Source organism: Vombatus ursinus, unplaced genomic scaffold, assembly GCF_900497805.2.
Source record: "Vombatus ursinus unplaced genomic scaffold, bare-nosed wombat genome assembly UNPS02010788.1, whole genome shotgun sequence".
In the NCBI taxonomy this organism is placed as follows: Eukaryota; Metazoa; Chordata; class Mammalia; order Diprotodontia; family Vombatidae; genus Vombatus; species Vombatus ursinus.
Window position 1 is genome coordinate 1,674,098 of NW_020950566.1, and position 24,590 is coordinate 1,698,687.

The window sequence follows — 24,590 nt, forward strand, 5'->3', positions numbered from 1 at the left end:
AATAATGAAAAGAAATGCAAGTGAAGGTGGCCTAGTTGTACCAGATCTTAAATTGTATTATAAAGCAGCAATCATCAAAACTACTTGGTACTGGCTAAGAAATAGAGTGGTGGATCAGCGGAATAGGTTACATATGCAAGACACAACAGTCAATGTTTATAGCAATTTACTATTTGAGAAATCCAAAGATCCCAGCTTCTGGGATAAGAAATCATTATTAAACAAAAACTGCTGGGAAAACTGAAAAATAGCATGACAGATCCTAGGCATAGACCAACATCTTACACCCTATAGCAAAATAAAGTCAAAATGGGTACAGGATTTAGATATAAAAACTGATACTATAAGCAAACTAGTAAAGCAAGGAATAGTTTACCTATCAGATATGTGGAGAAGGGAAGAATTTTTGACCAAATAAGAGATAGAGAACATTAAGAAATGCAAATTGGATGACTTTGATGACATTACATTGAAAAATTTTTGCACAAATAAAGTTAATACATCCAAGATTATGAGGGAAGCAGAAAGCTGGGAGACATTTTTTTTCAGCCAGTGTTTCTCATAAAGGCCTTATTTCTAAAATATATAGAGAACTGAGTCAAATTTATAAAAATACAAATCATTCTCCAATTGATAAATGGTCAAAAGACATAACTAGGTAGTTTTCAGAGGAAGAAATTAAAGCTATCTATAGTCATATGAAAACAAAATTCTCTAAATCACTGTTGACTGGAGAAATGCAAATCAAAATGACTCTGACATACCACATCACACCTGTCAGATTGACTAACATGACAAAACAGGAAAATGATAAATGTTGGAGAAGATGTGGGAAAATTGGAACACTAATGCATTGTTGGTGGAGCTGTGAAGTGATCCAACCATTCTGGAGAGCAATTTGGAACTATACCCAAAGGGCTATAAAAATGTGTATACCCTTTGACCTAGCAAAAGCATTTCTAGGACTGTATCCCAAAGAGATCATAAAAATGGGAAAAGGACCTACATGTACAAAAATATTTATAGCAGCCCTTTTTGCAGTCATAAAGAATTGGAAATAGAGGGAATGCCCATCAATTGGGGAATAGTTGAACAAATTGTATATGAATGTAATGGAACACTACTCAGCTATAAGTGATGAGCAGGTAAACTTCAGAAAAACCTGGAAAGACTTATGTAAGCTGATGCTGAGTGAATGAGCAGAACGAGGAGAACATTGCACACAGTAGCAGCCACATTATATGATGGCTGATTTTGATAGACTTAGCTCTTCTCAGCCATGAAGGATCTAAGATAACTCCAAAAGACTCATGATATACACATCCAGAGAAGGAACTATGGAGCCTTAATGCAGATGGAAGGAAGCATGCTATTTGTTCTTCTTTTCTTTCATTATTTTGTTCTGTGTCTTCTTTGTCATGGTTCCTCTCCTTAGTTCTAATTCTTCTTTACATCATGACTAATGTGAAAATTCGCTCAATATGAATGTGTAATTAGAGCCTATGTCAGATTGCACAGCATCTTTGGGAGAGGGAAAAAAAGAAAATTTAAAGCTCAAAATCTTATGAAAGTGTATGTTGAAAACAAAAATAAATAAACTAATTAATAAAAAAGAAATGATTAATAGGATACTTTCAGAAAAACCCAGAAAGACTTACATGATCTGATCCAAAGTTAAATGTACTGTGTACAAAGTAACAGCAATATTGTAAGATGATCAGCTAAGAATGACTTAGCTATTATCAGCAATACAATGATCTAAGACAACTTGGAAGGACTTATGAAAAGTGCTATCCATTCCCAAAGAAAGAACTTAGGGTGTCTGAATACAGATTGAAGCATTCTTTTTATTTTTCTTGAGGATTTTTTTGGTCTATTTTTTTTCTTTCACATCATAACTAGTGTGGAAGTGTTTCCATAACTACACATGTTTAACCTATATTGAATTGTTTGCCTTCTCAATGTCAGGTTTGAGGAGGGAGGAAGGGAGAGAATTTGGAACTCAAAGCTCTAAAAATGAATGTTAGATTTGTTTTTTGTATATAACTGGGGATAATAAAATAATAAATATTTTTTAAGAAAGGAAATAGGTCATCATGTGATAATCACAGGGGGATGTCTCTCCATCAATTCTGGCAAGATTTTTGCTAGAGTACTCATTAATAAGCTGATTCTTCACCTAGAAGTTGGTCATCTACCCAAAAACCAGTGTGGCTTCAGGAGGGGCCAAGGAACAGTTGATATGGTGTTTGCTGTCCAACAACTCCAGAAGAAATGCCAGGATCAGAACAGAGGTCTGTACACACCATTCCTTGGTCTGACCAAGACCTTTGATACTATCAATCATTAGTGCTTATGGAAGTATTTGTAAATTTTGGTTGCTCAGAGAAGTTCATCAGGATTATACATCAGTTTAATGATAGCATGTTTGCAAGAGTTCTGGATAATGGATGATGCTCTTGCACTTTCCCAGTTACCAGTGGAGTACAGCAAGTTTATCTGCTCACTCCCTTGCTTTTTACTATAATGTTTTCAATGATGTCAGATGCCTTCAATGAGGATTTAAAAAAGCATCAAAGTCAGCTACCACACAGATGATAAATTATTTATCTTGACTAAATGGAGGAAAAATTAGTGCATGATTTATTGTTCATAGATAGATGATTGTGCACTCAGGGCAGCCTCTGAGGCTGAGATGCTACAGAGTATGGATTAATAGGACAAGAAAATAGAGCTTCTCCACCAGTCACCCAAGTGTGGAACCATTGGTTACAGTAAATGGTGAAATTTTTAATGCTGTGAATAAGTTCAAGTACCTTGACACTATACTTTCCAGGGATGTACACATAGATGATAAGGTTGACACAGGCAATGTCAAAGCTAACTCAATGTTTGCAAAGCTTTGAAGAAAAATGTGGGAGAGAAGAGGTATTAGGCTGGCTACCAAACTGAAGGTCTACAGAGCTATTTTGCTGTCCTCCTTGTTTTATGCCTGTGAAACCTGGACAATATACCAGTGCTATGGTAGGAAACTGACTTGCTTCCCTTTGAATTATCTTAGGAAGATTCTAAAGATTACCTGGCAAGATAAGGTATCACTGAGGTTTTTTCTCAAGCTCAACTGCTAAATATTGAAACTCTATTGCAAAGAGCACAGCTCCAATGGACTAATGATGTTGTTCAAATGTCAAACATATGTTTGTCTAAAAGACTATATTATGGAGAACGCATACAAGTTGAACACTCACAGAGAGATCAGGAGAAACAAAATGACATTCTCAAGTCTCTCTAAAGAATTCTGGAATCAGGGAAGCTAGGTGGCACAATGGATAGAGCTCTGGCCTTGGAGTCAGGAGGACTTGAGTTCATATGTGGCCTCAGACACTTGACACTTACTATCTTTGTGACCTTGGGCAAGTCACTTAACCCTGATTACCTCACTCAAAAAATAAAGAGTTCTGGAATCAATTTTGAGACATTGGAGACACTGGCACAGGATCTCCTGGCATAGCTTGCCCACATCAAAGAAGGTTGTTGTGTTCTATGAGCAAAGCATAATTGTGTAGCTCAAAAGAACCAGGAGATACACAAATTTAGAGACATCTCTACTCCAAATGTTCATATAGAGCATTTGTGTTCAACCTATGGTAGAACCTTCTAAGCTCATATCCACCTGTTCAGCCACAGTTGGACACACTGTACATTGATCCCCATATAGTGATGTCATTTTGCTATTGGGGCACAAAGAACAATAACCATATTAATGGTAAGGAGATGAATACACCTTCTGCTACAGTTTTTCCAGAGTTAGGCTGTAGGGCCACTGAGTTATTGAAAAGAGGTCTTACAGCTTCATCTCAATGTCTCTTAACCCAGTGTATTTATTGTGGGACTTTTATCATTCTAAGGCAGTGATTAGTGACAGTGCATCAATAATTACAAAAGTCATAAGGAATCAATCAATAGTTATTAATTAAAAATATTATGTACAAGGAGCTGTGCTGGGCACTAGAGATATAAAGAAGAGAAAAACAAAATAGTCCCTCCACTCAAAGAACTTAAATTCTGTTTGGTGAAAAAATATTCACATATATAAAAACCATAAAATATACATAGCCATTAGTGGTGACCCTGAGACCATGTTATCTGATGGGGATTGATTTTAAAATTAAATTATTACTTTCTTTAGGAATGCCAACATCCTTATTGTAGCATATTGTTTCTCAAGAAGGTGTCATTTAATTTTACACCACAAAACCCCATCTATCACATAAACAAAATGCAATTTTCTAAAAGAATAATGCACTTGCATGGGTTTCCCATGCTGATTTCTTCATCATATGCTCATTGCTTTTAACTAAGTCACAGATATGACTTTAAAACATGTTATGGCTTATTTCTTATCATAGTCTACCATCCATGGGTCAGTCACCTCACAGAGTGTGTAAATGGATTATGTTAAACAGTATATACTATTTTGGAATGTATATTTGCACCAGTGATACTTCTGACTTGTTTGTTAGAATTTTGAAATGAGAAGGCAGCACCCTTCTCTTATAAGCTTACCATTTCAGTTGAGCTATGGATTTTTCCCATGTACATGGGCAGCTGATATAGCAGAGATTGAAAAAAATCTTAGAAAAAACAACCTAGCAAAATTATCTGCAAAAACATGTACTGGCTGTGATTTACGCACCATTTTTAGACTCTGCAAAATATTTACATATATTCCCTCATTTTATTTTCACATCAACTATATGAAGGAGATATTATTATTCTCATTTTTTAAGATGAGGACATAATGTTTAAGTTACTAAGTGACTTGACCAGGGCTGCAAAGCTATAGCTAATAAGTTTTCTGAGGCAGGGTTTGAACTTGAGTCTTCCTCACTCTTCAATTTAACCATGATTCTACCTAGGAATTTGTATCAATCAGTAATCATTAATGACTCATAAGTTCTGGAAAGAGAACAATAAGACTCACAGTCAACAAAGTATCTACTGAAAATCACTGAAGATCAAAATTGTGTAGTTCACATGTATCTCTTGTTTCAGAGTAGCTCCCACATAATCCAGACTATTTATCATCATGTGATTAGTCATTTCAGTGACTTATGAACCTGGGTTATCATTTATCACTATCTGTCATCTTACTTTTTTATTTTTAAAACTTCAAACCTGCATGTTATTTTGATATCAAAGAGGGGACATCCTATCATTGTGTGAGTGAAATCCAGAGATGGATAGGAAATATCGGAAATGTGGAAAATTACAAACAGAAAAATGTGTAATGGTATTATTTGGTCAGTCAGGCCTAGATAACAACACAGGAGAAAGAGCTGAAGATGCTTATTCCTTTTCTCTGGTTACATTTTTTCATCCTAAGTATCCAAAGAAAATACTGATTTATCACTATTCCTGGGCAAAAAAGGAGGGAAAAATTACTGCTATTAGCACCAGAAGTAATAGTGGAGTACAAAGTCAGTAAATAGTTCTTCACTGTAGCTTGAGAAAGAATTGAAGCTGACATCAGCTCATCAGGTGGGTGGCATTGTTTCACTATTATGCACAGATAGGGGAGGCCTACAATAGGGAAGTTTGAAGAGGCAGAAAGTTTCCTTATGCTAATTCTTACCTGATTACTCACTAGTATGGAACATTTTATTTTAGTTGAGTCTTTGGGATTTTCCAAGTATATCATCATATTGCCTGCAAAAAGAGATAGTTTCATTACCTCATCCCCTATTCTGATTTCTCTAATTTCTTTTTCTTCTCTTATTGTTATTGTTAGGATTTCCAATAGAATATTAAATAATATCATTGACAGTAAACATCCTTGTTTCATACCTGATCTTACTGTGAAGTCTTCCAGTATATCCCCATTACAAATAACACTTGCTGATGAATTTAGACTAATATTTTTTATAAATTTAAGGAAAAATCCATTTATACCAAAACTTTGAAGTGTTTTTTTTAATAAAAATGAATGCTGAAATTTGTCAAAAGCTCTGCATCTGTTGACATAATCATATGCTTTTTAAATTTTTATTATTGATGTAATCAATTACACTAATAGTTTCCTTATGTTAAACCATCCCTATATTCCTGGTATAAATCCCACTTGATCATAATGTATAATCTTTGTAATATGTTGTTGTAATCTTTTCATTAATATTTTATTTAGGATTTTGCACCCATATTCATGAATGAAATCAGTCTATATTTTTTTTCCTGTTTTTACTCTTCTTAGTTTAGGTATCAATATCATATTTGTTTCATAAAATGAATTTGATAGGATTCCTTCTTTACCTATTATGCCAAATAATTAATTTAATATTGAAATTAGTTGATCTTTAGATGTTTGATAGACTTCACTCTTAAATCCATCTTATTCTAGTGCTTCTCTTAGGAATCTCATTTATGGCCTGTTCAATTTCTTTTTCTAAAATAGCTGTACTTAGATATTCTATTTCATTTTTTGGTAACCTGTAAACAATATTCTGTAAATATTCTTCAATTTTACTTAAATTGTTAAATTTATTGTTATATAATTGTGCAAAACAACACCTAATAATTGTTTTAATTTGATCTTCACTAGTGGTATATTAACCCTTTTTTTGATAATAGTGATTTGGTTTTCTTCTCTTTCTTAAACCAACTGTTTTATCTATTTTGTGTCTTTTTCACAAAACTAACTACTAGTTTTATTCATTAATTCAATTTTTTACTCTCAATTTTATTAATCTCAACAATAATTTTTAAAATTTCCAATTTAATGCTCAATTGAGGATTTTATTTTTTTCTATTTTGTTAAATTCCAGGCTCAATTCATTAGTCAGCTCTTTCTCTATTTTATTGATGTAAGCATTTGGAGATATAAATCACTGCTTTTGCTTTATTCCACAGATTTTGATTTGTTGTCTTGATATTGTCATTCTCTTCAGTGAAATTATTAATTGTTTATACGATTTATTCTTTACCCCACTCATTCTTTGTTTAGGTTGTTTACTCTATAATTAGTTTTAATATATGTTTCCTTGGTCCTTTATTAAATACAATTATATTGGATTATGATCTGAAAAGAATACTTTTATATTTATGCTTTTCTGCTTTTAACTCTAAAAAATTTTATATACTAATATATGGTCAATCTTTGCAAATACAAGTATTCATCAGAAATATTTTAGATGGAGATAAGCCTCTGGGAGACAGAGAAAGGCCTGGATAAATTGTTTCAGATTTCATGAAAAACTTCTATGTCCTAAGTATGTCTTTTTGTATCTTTCCTTTTGTTCTGTCCTTTGGAAAGAAGATTTTTATGCTCACTCTCTTTCTCAATGGACATTTGTATTGTATATCTAAACTTGGAAACTTTCTAGTGACTGTCATTGAGGTGTAGGGTAATTTTTTTGGAGGTGAGTTGGTGATTTGATGATAAATAAGATGAAATCTTATCTTAGACAATCTACTGTTGCATCTAAGAAAATATGACTATCTGAAACTTTTTGAAGTTTAATAACTTCAACTTAAACCTTTTTATCTTTGTTCCTCCCATTTCAAGCATTTGCAAAGTACTGCTGATTATACTGTGATAGCATATTTCAAATTCATTTACTTGTTAATGCTAACACTGCACCCTCTTTATTAAAAGTCCTCATTTCCTTTAACCTAGATACTCCAAAATATATAACTCTTCTACTTTCCTACTGTCTATCCACATTCCATTTCATATGTCAAAGGCAATTCTTAGATAATCCTCCAAGTGTATTGCTTTGATTAGGTAACTACTACTCAAAATTACTACTTGTTCTCAATTACCTAGTGAATAAAGTAAAGAGAATTGATCTTGAAATTCAAAGCCCCTTAAAATCAGACTCCATTTTTTTCCTTTGCATCTTTATACCATACTATTTAACATACTTTACATCCAAGTCAAACTGAACACTTAGAATAATCTCTACTTTGCAATGGGATAACATGAAAAAAGACATGGATTCAAAATTTCTTTAGTCATTCATGGAAATTCCTCCTTATGAGAGGCACTGGGGTATAGTAGAAGTTTGGAGTTGGATGATCTCATTTTGAATATCAGTTGTGTCCCCTAACAATTGTGACTTTGGGTAAATTTCTATTTCCTCATCTGTAAAATGAGGGTTTTGGATTAGATTAGATTACTTGTATATCTATGCTCATAAAATCCTTTGATCAAGGCCCAATTCAATCTAAGTATCACTATCTCCATGAAGTCTTGAAAGATGAACCCAGATGAAAGTGACACATCTTACTCATATTTATCACAAGTTCTCTTAATCACTCTTGTGGATTTAAAATACATTGCCATTATTTATATATATTGCTATATGTCTTTTATTAGCTTGTAAAATTATTGAGATCATGTTTGTGTCATGGGTTTATATGTGTACACATGAAGTTTGCAAACTAGTAAAAGACATATAGCACTATATATATATATATATATATATATATATTCAGTATGTGTGTACATATACTATACAAATACAGAGGTACAGATATATATGTATTACATATGTATATATATGTGTGTGTATGTGTGTATATGTGTGTGTATGTGTGTGTGTGTGTGTATTAGTGCTTTGTAAATCAAAACTTAGATCTACATTCTCATTGCCATAGGTACGTGTTCCAATGACAAAAATGAGAAACAATGCAGGCCTTCTCATCCTGTATGACTCTTGACCTTTCTGAGATACTTTAATACTTTAATGGACTTGTGATCTTATCATTTTGGATTCTTTCTTCAATGATAGAGATTGCAGCCCATTTGCATGTATCACCCTTTTTACTATTTGTCCCTGCCCTTCCATAAATCTACCACAGAGGTTCACCTCAACATGCTGGGGGCTTTCCTATAGATCTCTTGATATTGCACACATATCAATCATTTCATAACAACCATTCTAGTTTTCCAATTATGTATTTTCCAATCATTCTGATTTTTATGTCTTTATTATATTGTTTATGATCTATTTTTTATACAAAACTGTGTTGGTAATAATAATGATCTAACATTGAATATATAGATCTTTAAGCTTTGCAACTTATAGCTCTAAATTCTTTAAATCTTATAGCTTTAAATTATCTTAAATTAAATTATCGCGTAAATCTTGGAAAGTAGATGACATATTGCCCCCATTTTGCAGGTGAGGAAATTAAGGAAGACAGAGCTTAAGAGATTTGCCAAGGTTCACAAAGCTAGTGCATGTCTGATGCAAGATTTGGTCTTCTTAATCTTAAAATTTGGTCTTCTTAACTCTTGGTCCAACAATCCATCCAGTGTACCACTTTGCTGTTTAATAAGTTGCTGCCTACACACACACACCATTTATATGGTCAATTTTTCTTTGCTGACCCAGAACTTTAAATCTTCAGATACTTCCATGACTCACAGTCAGAGAAACATTATTCAAAGAATATTTATTTTAGAAAGAAGACCATTTGGTTCAAGGAGAACTTTGAGGTCATTTTGAACATGACATAATTTTCCAAAGGAAATTCAGCCTGCTTTTTCTTCTTCTTCAATTCTTGGTAAATGACTTCTTTTTTTTTCAATAATGATGTATTACTTGTCCAGTTCTATGCATAATTCATCCAACTAAAATCATAATTTGGAAAATAAATAGTCTTCATCCACTTGGTTTTTCCTGAGTAGACAGTTTTTGGGAGTTACAAGTCTAATTTAGCAATCTCAGTATTATTCCAGGATTTAAAACAAAGACCAGAATGTAAGCAAATATGAATATCTGGAGGATTTCACCATCACAGCAGGACATCTTCCTTGATAATAATAAGCATTTCTAGTGAACATATATTTCCCTATTTTGCTTTGCAATTCCTAATGACAGGGCAATTAAATAAATTAACCTATGTTACTGTGTCTTTTAATGAATCTTACATAATTTTGATGTATGCAAGAGAGACACTTCATTGGAGGAAAGACTTCGATAGCACTTTTTTCTATATAATATTTGTTTCCAAAGTGAGGACTATGTGTCTTCAGGGGTCATAGAATAACTTCAGTATGACACGTTATAAAAAGTTGTTGATCTATTATTTGGAAGGTAGGAGGATGGAACCCCATTATAGTGAATTATAGAAACGTCTCCAAAATAAATACATCACTACCATCACCCATTATTATTCATCTTTCCTTTGCTTTTCATCCTCTTCCTGCTGCCCTTTATTGATTGCTTTGGGTTTCAGCCCCTCAGGATAGTTATTACCAAGCAACTACACTACTTTCAGTAATAATACAGACAAAAAATGTATACATACAGATATACACACACATCTATATTCTATCTCTCTCCCCACTCCCCAGATTATTTTATAGTTCCTATAGGCACACCTGGATTGTAGGCTTTGTGGTCTGGGGTAGTTGCTGAGTAAGATCTCTTTGTACACACTCTCTCTGTCTCTCTGTCTCTCTGTCTCTCTGTCTCTGTATCTCTCTCTGTATGTGAATGTTAAGGGAGGTAGAATTAGTTACATAGGATGAACAAGCATGGATGAATTGAAATCTCATAGATTTTATTGCATTATATTTCATCCAAATCCATCCCTCTCACAAATTTCTCTATTTCTGCTATTAGCATCACTATCCTACCAGTCATCTAGATTCACAACCTCAATGTCATCCTCAATCCCTTATTTTCATTTATTCCATGTACCCAGCAATTGCCAATCTTGTTTCCAATTTACATGCCTCTTCCATCTGTCTCTTCTCTCTTCACACAACCACCACCCTCATTCATTCTCTCATTTATTATCACTTGATTTATTATAATAGCTTCTTATTTGTTACTCTCAAATATCTTCTAATTCTATCCTCCACTTAAGTGTCAAAGTAATTTTCATAAAGTTCAACTTTGACCATGTCACTTCCCTAATCAAAAAATGGTTGGCTGCCTATTAATTCAAAGATCAAATATTATTTTGTCTTCATAAAACATACTCAAAAGAAAATATTCATTTACAATAACTTTTGTGTATGTTTTGAATGTACATGAAGTTTAACAATACATTATATAATTATAGATATGTAAACATAAATACATTAAAATACATGTGATTTTTTTTCCTGGTAGGGACATAAGATAGAAATAGTTTAAATAATATTATTGTATAAAATGACATTCTTAAACCATTGACAAATAATAGGTACATTTGGTGTTGTGTATTCCCTAAACTGTTTAATCTCTTAAATGACTGGGAGTATGTGGTCTGCTTTAAAATGTGTTTGTAAAAGCCTCTCTCAAGTCTTCATCAAAGATGTGTGCCTTTGATACTTGCAGATATCCTTCTTATAAAAATTTCCATAGAAATAGGACAGTAGTCATATGTATTAGTAATTATTGGCATAGTCTTGTACATTACATAGCAATGTATATGATTATTTTCCAAATGTTTGATATACTCGCCTCTTCCCAATATCTAAAAATCCCACTCTCTGGGATAGTATTAAAATTCTTCTCTCTGGCATTTAAAGCCCTTCACAATGAAACCTCAGACTTTCCTCATTGATCACATATTACTCTCTCTTGAATATTCTACATTCCAGATGAACTAACTTGCATATTGGTCTTTGAACATAACATTCCACCTCCCATCTCTCTTTTTGAGTAGGTAATCACTCAAGCCTGGAATAATTTACCTGATCGCTTTTACTTCTTGGAACAACTTGATATTTTTCAGCCTCAACATAAATGCCACTTTCTATAGAATGTTAGAGGGTCTTTCAAATTCTTGGCTGGTGAATTGTGATGAGAACTTCACTCAGCTGAATCAACTCGTGGAAGGGCTTCTCAATTTCTGTCCTTGTTTAAATTGCTTCTCCTGCTAAGGCTAAGTAAATCTCCATTTTTTTTTTTATTTTGAGTGACCTATGGGCATTTATTTTGGTACAATATCACACCTACACTATCAAGTGACTGATTGACTATTGGCACCTAACTCCTTGAACTCCTTTGGTAACCGTAAAAATGAACACAAAAAAATTTGCATTTATTTTTGGGTGGCAAGTAGGGAAGGGGGAGGAGTTATGTCTGAATTTTTTTAAAAGGCAGACTCTTAAGTTTTAAGGCAGAATATTAACAAGAGGGTTTTGTATTACATATTTTACACATAAGCAATGCTCCTACCCCTTTTTCTGGTCTGGAGTTATGCAATTATCTTCTTATGTAGAATAGGGCAGTCCTCATTAAGGGAAATAATTCCATTTAACAATGTAGTATTCCATTTTTGGAATGGCTATTAAAATATGAAATCAGAGTCCTTAAGATATAGAAGTTTGGGAATGTGTGCATAAAACATATCTAAACTGTTTGTCACTCTCACTTTCATTGTTTAAATCTTGAGTTAAGTGACGATATGACACAGAGACAGACAGATGCATACTCATCTCATTTATTTGAAGAGAGGAAAATTATTTTGTCACACATTTTGACCAACTCCCCCCCCCCAAAAAAAGTCCATTTTAGAAGTATTTATAGTGGAAAATGAAAGGCCCGGATTCATAACATTTCTGTTTCCTGATCCTTACTGCATGGAAGATGAGAAGGAGGCTAGTATGAAGTCTTCTATTCAGTCAGTGTTCTTGTGCTCAGGTGAAGAAATTATCTTGATTTTTATCATTCTGGAGACTACAGCTATATTCTTAATCTGTACCTGCTTGACAATGCCTGGACATGTGGTGGTCACACCAGAAAATTTATATTGGCATATAAATACTTATATATGTCATCATCACACCTTATGATTAAGGGAAGTTTCAAGGATACTTTAGGATTCTGTATCCTCCTCCCAGGGGAAAAAAAAGTTTGAAGAGCCTCTGGTACCTGACCCTCTCATTGCTAGTGTGATGTTGTTGTTTGTCCTTTATTCTTGAAGAGGACCATGACCTCAGGAAGATGATGCCATGACTTGCAAATGAATTGGACTTAAGCAAGGGAGGGAGATAGTCCCAGATGCAGTGGGAGACCTGGCCTTTTTAAGTTAAGGTCCTTTGCAGGCCTCAATTTGACTGAGACAATGCCCATTCAGACTATTCATTGGAAGGTAAAATACTGAAGCTGAAGCTCAAATACTCTGGTCACAAAATGAGAAGATAAGATTCATTGAAAAAGATCCTGATGTTGGAAAAGATTGAAGGTAAAAGGAGAAAGTGATGGCAGAGAATGAGATGAAGAAACAAACATGAACTTGGATAGACTTTGGGATGTAATGGAGGATAGAAGGGCCTAGAATACGATGGTCCATGGGCTCATGAAGAGTTGCAATGACTGAACAACAAGATTTTTTACATGTGTTTTGGACTTCTTTGGCAATCTTGTGAATCCTTCTCAAAATAATTTTAAATTCATAAAATTAAATCCACAGACTAGAAAGGAAATCAATGATATTGAAATATAGTTTTCAAAATATTTTTATAAAGTTAAAGAACTACAGATTAGGAACTTTTGTTTTAGTTCTACTCCATTTCTAAACTCTTTGATGGCATACATTTTTGTCTTACTAATGTAAAATCGTGATAGTTTATGAGAACACATATGTAATAAGGGATAGGAGTGAGTTGCTTTGGAAACTGAACTATTCATCCTGAACAAAGTAGTATTTGGTCATTAAACATGGAACTCCATCGATTTATGACAACTTATCTTTACCCACAATAAGATCAGACTAAAAAAAAATACTTAGAATGTGCTTTCATTCATAAAGGAAGATAATTCTACATACTATCAGCAAAAAATGAATTTTCAATTGATTTTTTTCTGATTATGATAATGAGTCTTCCTTGAGTCATACATATCTTCCTAATATATCAGCTTTTTAACCAATGACACAAATATGAAGACAGTTGAGCAAGGTAAAATTGAATTTATTCATGTAGAAGAATGCACATCCACTTGTGAGGTCAGCTAGTACAATTCACTGCCTTTACATTATTAATACAAAACCAATCAATGTAGTAGAAATATAACAAATTATAAAAGATTATTCCATAGAAATATTCATTATAAGTTCACTCTGCTGGACAATTACAATATGACTAAATTTCGATCATCTAAAATCTCTCTACAATTTGCATTCATCCTTACTCTCCTGAAATATTGCTCTGCATTTTAAAGTAGTTGCCATATTTTGATAACACAAATATCTTCTTTCTGCTGTGTGCAAAATGATACTCATCTTTAATTTATGAAACACATAAGATACTGGGACATGAGGACATTAATATTATATTTATACATCTATGTTTTAATCTGACTTTGATCCTCACATGGTCCATTTTTTCCAAAGAATTTCTGTGTGTGTGTGTGTGTGTGTGTGTGTGTGTGTGTGTGTCTGTTTATAAAACAGATTTTCAATTTTAGGAATGTTTTTCTGTTTTCCTCATTTATAGAGATGTTTTATTCATCTCAAGAAACTGTTGCTTTTTATTTATTATTTCAATGGATTTTTAAACTGTATTTTAAGCTGTCTTTGTACTAATATATTTTATTTTTCTTCTCTCTTGATAATAAGTGTTTTCTTGCTTCTTTACTATCCTTAGAAATGTAAGTTAATTGAAAAGGAAACTATTCTTCAGAGTTAAAAATACATTTTTTTCTTTTACACAGAATGCCATGTTAGGAGATTTGCAAAAATAGCTTAAAATTGACTATGATAGGTAGGAAATTTTGAAGATCTAATATTTCACTCATATAAATCCATATGCAAAAATGTCCTGATTTAAGAACACTAGAATATTTATGCTCTTAAAATAAAGTCAAGTTATTTAACCTTCTTATGGATTCAGTGACTCATATAATAAATGAGAAAGATACTTTACAAATGAAGGTGCAGATGATACAAAAGAGATTTAGAAGTTCCACCACTTCTAGGACCAATATCCCTACAAGTCTAAATCTAATGATTATTAGCATTTCAAAAAATTTTCATGTAGCAAATATATTAAATATTTTTAACATTTTATTTCATTTACTAAAATTAAAGTCATCTTACTTTTTAATGATATCTATACTGTAAAAATGTACATTAGTATCCATTTTTCTGAAATATGTAAACCAGTTTTATTCAGCCAGGTATTAGGAAGATTAGAGACTGAGTTTTACAAACCACCTACAATGATACAAATGCCCCTACTATACCTATAAAAAGAGAAAAAATCCAAAATCTCCATTTAATGGTGGTGCCGAGAATAGACAATCTCCCATTTTCTACCTGACTGTAGCATTTTGGGATCACTCTTATTTTACCATTCCTCTATTTTGCACCAAAATAGTAAATAATACTCAAATTGATAATTGATAATTTCCATGTTATTTGAGTAATAGATTGAAAATGTCCATAACCATAAGGAAATGGGAACTTTAACTTCATTTATTTATTGAGTACTCATCACTTATTAAAAGTGGAATGTAGTAAGCACTATGGGAAATGCAGTGGTGAATAGCAAAATGGCATCTAGGACTTTCCGTATGTATTCCCCCAGCCTCTCACCCTTTGTGTGGGTAGCTACATCCAGTTCTTTTGAGCAATTGTGGGTTGCATTTTGGGAAATGTGGAGTTCTAGTATTTGATGTTATCATCTTAATACATTATAATAACTGACATTTATTTAATGCTTAGAAGTTTGAAAAGCATTTGCCATATATTTTAGTCTAACAGCATCCATGTAGGGAAAGTACTATAGATATTTTTCTAAACTGCTAAAATTCTAAAATTATTCTAATTTTACAGATAAGGCTGAGAGATGTAAAGTGACTTGGTTATGGCCAAATTTGTGAGAAAGAATCAAATACAATTCTTCCCAATTTCAAGTTCCTCACTATTCACCATTCCAGACTACCTTCCTGTGTTTTCAGTCTTCTTACATCTTATTCCCCTCAGTGTACCCCAGTAACAGTTCCCTCTCCACATATGCTCAAACGAATGTATAAAACATTTTCAATCAGAATATACAGATATGAAAAAGAGGGTACATGAGTAAGCAACTGCTGATATCTTAGCAGTTATGTTTTTGTTACTAAAAAATTGGACGATAATTTCTATTTTTAGATACATGCAATATTTTGAATATCTTAAAACTTTGTCCCTATATACCTTTGAATCTGTATCTCCTTTAGCAAGAATTTCTCAAGAATATGTTTGGTCAATCTCATTTTTTTTCTTCCAGATTTTGTATGGGGGTGGCAATAAAGTGGGAGTATACACCTCACTAGTGATTCTATTACACTCAATGATTATAATAGATTTCAGGTCTGTTCAATTTCTTGTCTACATGTTATCCTCCCCCCTCCCCCACCAAATTTCTTCCATAAACCTTCTCAGAATGATCTGTGTTACCTGGCTCTGAAGCCAACCTCTGTGAATCCATAGTGGGTTATAAACTGTAAGAAGTCTAGAAAATTGAGGTGAGGGTGGGGTGTTGGTTATGAAGATCTTTGAATGTTAAACAGAGGATTTTATATTTGATTCTGAAAGTGATAGCTACTGGAATTTATTAAGTGTGTATATGTGAGTGTATGTGGGGCAGGGGGGAGTTGTGACATGGTTGGATTAGTATGTCAAACTCAGCTTCCTGAAGCTGACTTTGTCTCAGGCCAATGAATTGCCTGACACTGACCAGTCATGATCATTCCTAGCATCTGACTAGTTTGTAAATGTCCCAAAGTCTCCCCTCCAGAGATTCCCAAACTTTCTGTATGGATTTGCCCCTCCCATCTGCAGCTTGGCCATCCCCTCTCTCTAAACCCTTCCCACCTGCAGCTTGGCCATTCTTTCTGCATTAGTACCCTCTATAAACTTTTTTCCCCCAGCCTTCTCTTTGGGTACCCCCACACTTGCTATGTGGCACTCTGAGATGCAATGCACTTGCTCCAATTAAGAACCTCAATTTTGTTACATTGTCTATTTTGTCTTGAATTCAGGTTGGGAAGCATATTAGGACAATCACTTTGGTGGCTGAATGGAGGATGGCCTGGACTGAGAAGAGCTTGTGATAATCAGATTGACCAGCAGGCTATTGCAATATTCCAGGCATGAGGCAATGAGGACCTCAACCAGGGTGATGGTAGCCATGTAAGAGGAGAAAAAGGAGCATATGCAAGAGATATTGTGAACATGAAATCATACGACTTGGAAAAAAACTGGAGAAAGAGTGGGGAGTTCAGTACAATACCTACTTTGCAAGGTTTGGGAACTGGGAGGATTCATTCAAAATTAAAAAAAAAAACCCTTTCAGTTCCAATGGAGTCTCTGTTGATGTTATAGTGACAAAGTTGTGGAACAGGGCAACATCCTCTGGGTGGATATCTCATAAAGCTCTCTCTTGGGCCCTCTTTTCTTCTCCCTCAGGGCTTCTTATACTCTTTCCTCCTGACACCTTTGGTGCTTCTTAAATTGTGGGTCACGATATATTACTACCCTTGCTGTTTTCATCATCTCCCATGGATTTAGTTATCATCTATATATTGATGATTCTCAAATTTATTTATCCAGCCTTAACCTTTATGTTTGGCTCCAGTCTTGCATCTCTAACTCCCTATCAGACATCTCAAAGTATCCAATAGACATCTTAAACTCAATGTGTACAAAAATGAATTCATTATCTTACTATTAAAAAAATCCCCAACTTCCAGGAGCCAAAATGGTGGAGAAAGCAGTAAATCACTGTACCTCTCCCATATTCACCTCCAAAAACTCCATAAAATGACATCTTAGAACAAATCCTGGAACAGTAGAGTCAGCAGAAAGATGAGGTGGAGTGGTCTTTTAGCCCAGGAGACTTGGAGGACAGGCAAGAAAGGTTCATCTCACTTATGTCAGAGGGAAGCACATTCCAGATCAGGAAGAATCCCAGCAAGCCACAGCAAGTCCTACCTCAGCAAACCAGTGGGAGAGCCTGAGCCTCAGTGAGGTGGAGCAGGCAAATGCCAGCTCCAGGACACCCCATGTGTCTTAGCATAGCCAGTAGAACTGGCCGACTCCAGCTCCAAAAGCCACCACATGTTCAGTGCAGCCATGTGTGAGCAGGTATCCTGTGGTGGTTGGCCTGACCTCCAAGTGCTTCAGTGTAGCCTGGGGAAGGCATCCTATGGCAATTACACCTCTACATGCTTTGGTAAGACTCCAGGAGGGCAGATGTCCTTCAGCAGCAGGGCTTCCACATGCTTCAATTAAGCCAAGAGCAAATAGGCATCTTTAGGGGCCAGACCTCCATGTGCTTCAGTGTAGCCCTGAGGGAACACAGAAAAATCCCCTAAACACATGACAGACACCACCACTAGCAACCCAGCTCAGTACCAGCTAAGCTGCCAGACCCCCACAGCCTCCAGCAGCACCAGTCAACACCTACCCCACTCCGACAGCACAGCACCAGACAGGAGGATCCCCTGTGGGCCTCAGGGCAACATCAGCACAGTAGCAGGCAAACAGCTAGGGCCTGCAGCCACTAGTGTAAGAAACCAAAGACAGTACCTCTTCCACCCTGAGAGCAGAAATTAAATTTAAAAGAAAAGAAAGGGGCAGCTAGGTGACTCAGTGGATAGAGCACTGGCCCTGGAGTCAGGGGTACCGGTGTTCAAATACAACTTCAGACACTTGATACTTACTAGCTGTGTGACCCTGGGCAAGTCACTTAGGGAAAAGACCAAAAAGGGAGAGGAAGGGGATGAGCAGAAAACAACAATAACAAAAAAAAAAAAACCTGACCATAGAAAGTTATTATGGTGACAGGGAAGACCGAGACATAAGCTCAGAAGAGGACAACAATGTCCTATGGGGAAAACCCCAAATAAAAATGCAGACTGGTATCAAGCCCAGAAAAAGTCATGGAAGAGCTCATAAAGAAGCTTAAAAATCATATGAGAGGTAGGAGAAAATGGGGAAAAGAAATGAGAGTGATGTGAGAGAATTATGGGAGAAAAAAGACTCAACAGCTTGAAAAACTGCTTAAAAAGTAGAATTGGCAAGATGGAAAAGGAGAAACACAAATCCACTGAAGTAAACAACTCCTTAAAGAGTATAATTGACCAAATGCAAAAAAAAAAAGTACAAAAGCTAATTGAGGAAAACAACACCTTAAAAGTTAGAATTGGGCAAGTGGCAGCTAATGACTTTATGAAATATCATCAATCAATCAAACAAATTCAAAAGAATGAAAAAAAATGAAAGAAAATATAAAATACTTCATGGGAAAAACTGACCTGCAAAATAGATCCAGGAGAAATAATATCAGAATCATTGGACTACCGGAAATTTTTAACCAAAAGGACCTGGACAGCATCTTTCAAGAAATTATTTTAAAAAAACCACCCTGTTGTCCTGCAACCACAGAGCAGAATAGTCATTGAAAGAATACCCTGCTCACCTCCGCAGAGATCCCCAAATAAATACCCCAAGGAACATTATACCCAAATTTCAGAACTTTCAGGTCAAGGAAAAAATACTGCAAGTGGCCAGAAAAGAAATGATTCAAATACTGGGGAGTAACAATCAGGATCACATAGGACTTGGCAGCTGTAACATTAAAGGACTGGAGGTCATGGAATATGATATTCTGGAAGTCAAAGGAGCTAGGACTATAACCAAGAATCACTTACCCTGCAAAATTAAGCATAATACATACAGAGAAAAATGACCATTCAATGAAATAGAAGGATTTCCAGATTTCATAAGAAGAAGCCCAGAAATAAGCCAAAAATTTGACCTCTAATATCAAGACCCAAGAGAAGTATAAGCAGGTAAAAAGGGAAAAGAAAACCAAAAGGATAAAGTAGAGGTAAACTGTTTACATCCTACACAGGAAGATGATACTTAGAACTCTTAAAAATTGTATCATTAACAGTAGATAGTAGGAATAAATATAGACAGAGGGTATGACTATAAGTTGTATTTGAGGGAATGATAAAAAAAGGGATGAAAAAGAAGAATAAAATGGGATAAAATGGGTGCAGAAGGAAGGGAGAGGTAGAATGGGATATATTATCTCACTTGAAGAGGCAAGAATAGTGATGGGCATTGCTTGAACCTTACTCTCATCAGTATTGGCTAAAAGAGGGAATAATGTACAAAATCAAATGAATATAGAAATCTGTCTTAAACAACAGAGATGTAGGAGGGGAGGAGTTTAAATAAAAGGAGGGTTGGGGACTGACAGAAAGGAGAACAGATTGGGCAGAAGTAAAACATTGGTGATGTGGGAAATTGTGAAAGGAGAAGTAGGAGAAATAAGAGGAAGAAATAGGAGGGAAATACACAGGTAGTAATCCTAATGGTGAATGTGAATGGGATGAACTCTCCCACAAACTAGAAGCAAATAGCAGAGTGGATCAAAAACTGGTATCCTACAAGATGTTGCTTACAAGAAACATACTTGAAGCAGAGAGACACACACAGAGTAAAGAAAAACCTGGAAAGACTTGGACAAACTGATGCAAAATGAAAAGAGCAGAACCAGAACAATAAACAGTATCAGCAACATCATGTGATGATCAACTATGAATGACTTAACTTTTCTCAGCCATATAATGATACAAAACAAGTACAAAGGACTCAGGAAGGAAAATGTTACCCATATCCAGATAAAGAACTGATGGACTCTGAATACAGATCGAAGCAGATTTTTTTCATTTTATTCTTTTGTATGGCATTTTTTTTTACTTTTGATCTGTTTCATCTTCCACAACCATGATAAATATGTAAATATGTTTTACATGATAGCATATGTATAAACAATATCAAAATGTTTTCAGAAGAGGGGAGTGGAGAGAGGGAGAAAAATATGGAACTAAAACACTTCTAAAAATGAATGCTAAAATTTTTATTGATGCATAATTGTGGGAAAAATGCTATTTAAAGCAAAAAAACAATTAACCCCCACTTTCAAACTTACATCTTACTGTTTTGGGTACCATCATCCTCCCAGGTGGAGGCAGAGAGGTTGGCTTCAGAGGCAGGTAACTCAGATCATCCTGGAAAGATTTATAGAAGAATTTGAAGGGAAAAAAGGTAACAAGTTGATGAGAAATTGAACTGATCTGACATCTATTATAATCATTACCAGTAGTGGAATTGCTAGTGAAGTGGATATTCCTACTTTATTACTCAACATACAAAATCTGGAAGAAAAAAACTAGGACTGAGCTAATAAACCCATACTAAAGGAGATACAGATTCAAAGATATTTAGGGGCAAAATTTTAACATATTCAAAATAATGTATGTATCCAAAATATAGAAAATATCATACATTTTTTTCTAGTGGTAAAAACATAACTGCTAAGACATCAGCAGTTGTTTGACCATATACCTACTTTCTCATGTTTATAAAATGTCACTGAAAATTTCATCCTGATGTAGTTTTGGAAGGTGGAGGGTTTCAGTGAGTAACATAATTAGTTATTTTTTTGGACATATTGAGTTTAAGATGTCTGATACTATGTGGTATAGAGGGAGAAGAAAAAAGGGCCCACAACAGAGTCTTATGGGATACCCACCCAAAGTATGTTACCCTATTCCACAACTATGCAACTATAACATGGGGGCTGGGGGAAGGAGACTCCATTGGGACTGAAAGTCTTTTTTTTAATTTCTCAATGAATCCCCAGTATGAAAAAAAATATTACTAGGTCCAATATGTTCGTGGTGAGGTTGGATTTTGGATATTAGATAATCATTTACTAGGCCGGTATTGGAGTCTTTACCACTTAATAGTTACTAAACAGAGTAGTTACTAAATTTTCAGAGCTTTTGCTTAATGCCCACAAAAGTTGTTTAAATATTCTTTAAGGACACATGAAAATGTTTTAATTCTAGTCTTTAGTTCAGGAATTTATAAATAGTGCAGAGAATAAGAAACAGAAAATGGATAATTCCTTGGATACCCTTAGATATTTAAATATCATAAGTGTTATACAAAGGTATTGGGGTGGTATAAATTACTGGTCTGACATAGGCAAGAGGAAGAAAAGTTGTGCTTAGCTTCTTATATAAGTACTTAGTTGAACTTAGCTTACTTATATAAATATACAGTTGTGAAAAACAAGGTAAGAATATATGTAGATGGTTCTGGTTCAAGTGAGCACCAAGATCTGCCCTCCGTATTCTCTTCTCTTCATAGAGACAATGTTTGTCCAATAACAATTATATCTCAGGTACTAGAAAAGGACCTGCCAGATTTGGAGAGGTAGAGTGCCCATCACTGGCTACCTTTGATAATGTCATAGGAATGCTATGATGCTATGGTCCATTTCACCAATGCAAAACTTTTTGTCATGTATGAAAGAAAGTTATCTTTGTACTCTAACTACTTATAGAGCAGGTGCTACTGATCACCAGAATCCATTAATTCCTATGTGGCTTGCAATCCTAACTGATCCATGGCCTAGTGACTTCCCAATTGAAATTATAACTATACTATAGGGCCTGCTCAAACCTGGGAAATTATACAGGATTTGCTGTGGCCTACCACATTAAGAAAAATTAAAGGAAGGAGCATTAGCTCCTTTGTGTCAGTCACTATGTTAAGTGATTTGCCAATATTATCTCATATGATCTTCTCAACAACCCTGGGAATTAGGAGCTATTTTTATTCTCATTTTAAAGTTGGGGATACTTACACAAATGTAAAGAGTGATTTTCCCATGATCACACTTCTATTAATTGTTTGAGTCATGATTTAAACATAGTTTTGTTTTGTTTTGTTTTGTTTTTTCTTCCCTTTTTTTTTTGGTAAAGCAATTGGGGTTAAGTGACTTGCTCAGGGTCACAAACCTGGTAATTGTCAAGTGTCTCATCTGAGACCGGGTTTGAACTTAGGTCCTCCTGATTCCAGGCACCATGGTACTCTATCCAACTTAGTTCTTTTTTACTCCAGGTCTATAGCTCTATCCACTGCTCTGTCATCTGTCTCTGAAGTACATCAAAGTAAAGGAAAATGATAATACTGCAAATAATTTTCAAAATTTACAACTTGGACTAAAAAATGAAAGGACAAAGATCACAGGATAAGAAGGCATAGGCATGTTCTATTCTTTTGAGTTCTTCACAGAATTCCTACAATGATGAGATGAAAAGTCTATTGGAAACTTGGAATGTGGGACTTGTATATATGAAGTTGATCCACTTTAATCATTGAATTGGGTGTGTGATGGGGAATGGTTAGCTCACTGTGCTTCTTCATGTGAAGGCAGTAGAAATGAATTAATACATTCCTGATCCCATTAATTCAAAACCAAATATTCTACTAATGGAATGATTATTTTTTATAACAACCTTAGTATTAGACTTACATGAAAATCAAATAAAAAAGACCGAAAAGAAGCATTTCCAATTTATAGCCATAGGGGAAAAAATGCTCTAAATCTCTATTGATTAGAGAAATGCAAATCAAAACAACTCTGAGGTACCGTATCACACCTATAAGATTGGTTAACATGACAAAACAGGAGAATAATAAATGTTGGAGAAGATGTGGGAATATTGGAGCACTAATGCATTGTTGGTGGAGTTGTGAAATGATCACACGATTCTGAAGAGCAATTTTAACTATGACCAAAGGTCTATAAAACCATGTAAACCCTTTATAAAACCCTTTTCCCATGCAATACCACTTCTAGGGCTGTATCTCAAAAGGGATAAAAACAAAAAGTAAAAGGACTCATCTGTACAAAAAATATTTATAGTAGCTCATTTTTTAAGCAAAGAATTAGAAATTGAGGTGATGCCCATCAATTGGGGGGACAGATGAACAAGTTGTGGTATGTGATTATGATGGAATACTATTGTATTATGAGAAATGATAGGCAGTATGCTCTCAGAAAAATCTGGAAAGATTTGCCTGGACTCATGCAAAGTGAAATGTACTATGTACAAAGTAACAGTAATATTGTAAGATGATCAGCTGTGAATGATTTAGCTATTCTCAGCAATACAATGATCCAACACAAGTCTTAAAGAATTATGATGAAAAACGCTATCTCTCCCCAGAGAAAGAACTGATGGTGTCTGAATACAGATTGAAGTATACTTTTTTTAAACTTTCTTTATTTTTCTTGTTTTTTTTTGGGGGGGGGGCTATGTTTTCTTTCACCACATAACTATTAAGGATATGTTTTGCATGACTACACATGTATAAGCTAACTGCTTGCCTTCTCAATGAGGGGGTGAGGAATGAGGGAGAGAGAGAATTTGGAACTCAGAGTTTTAAAAATGAATGCTATTAATTGTTTTTACATGTAACAGGGGAAAAATTAAAAAAAATAAAATACTTAAAATAAAAAAGAGAAAAAGTGTTGTTCCTTTTTATCTATTGGGTCATACGCCTAATAGGGGTATCTCAAGGAAAAAAACACTTTATAATTTCTGGTAACAAAAAAATGTGTTTTATTTCCTTTGATTATCTCTGTTAGGGCAGCTTGGTGGCACAGTGGATAGAGCAGCAGCCCTGGAGTCAGAAGGACCTGAGTTCAAATCTGTCACTTGACACTTACTAGCTGTGTGACCTTGGGCAAGTCACTTAACCCCAATTGCCTCATAAAAAAAGAAAAA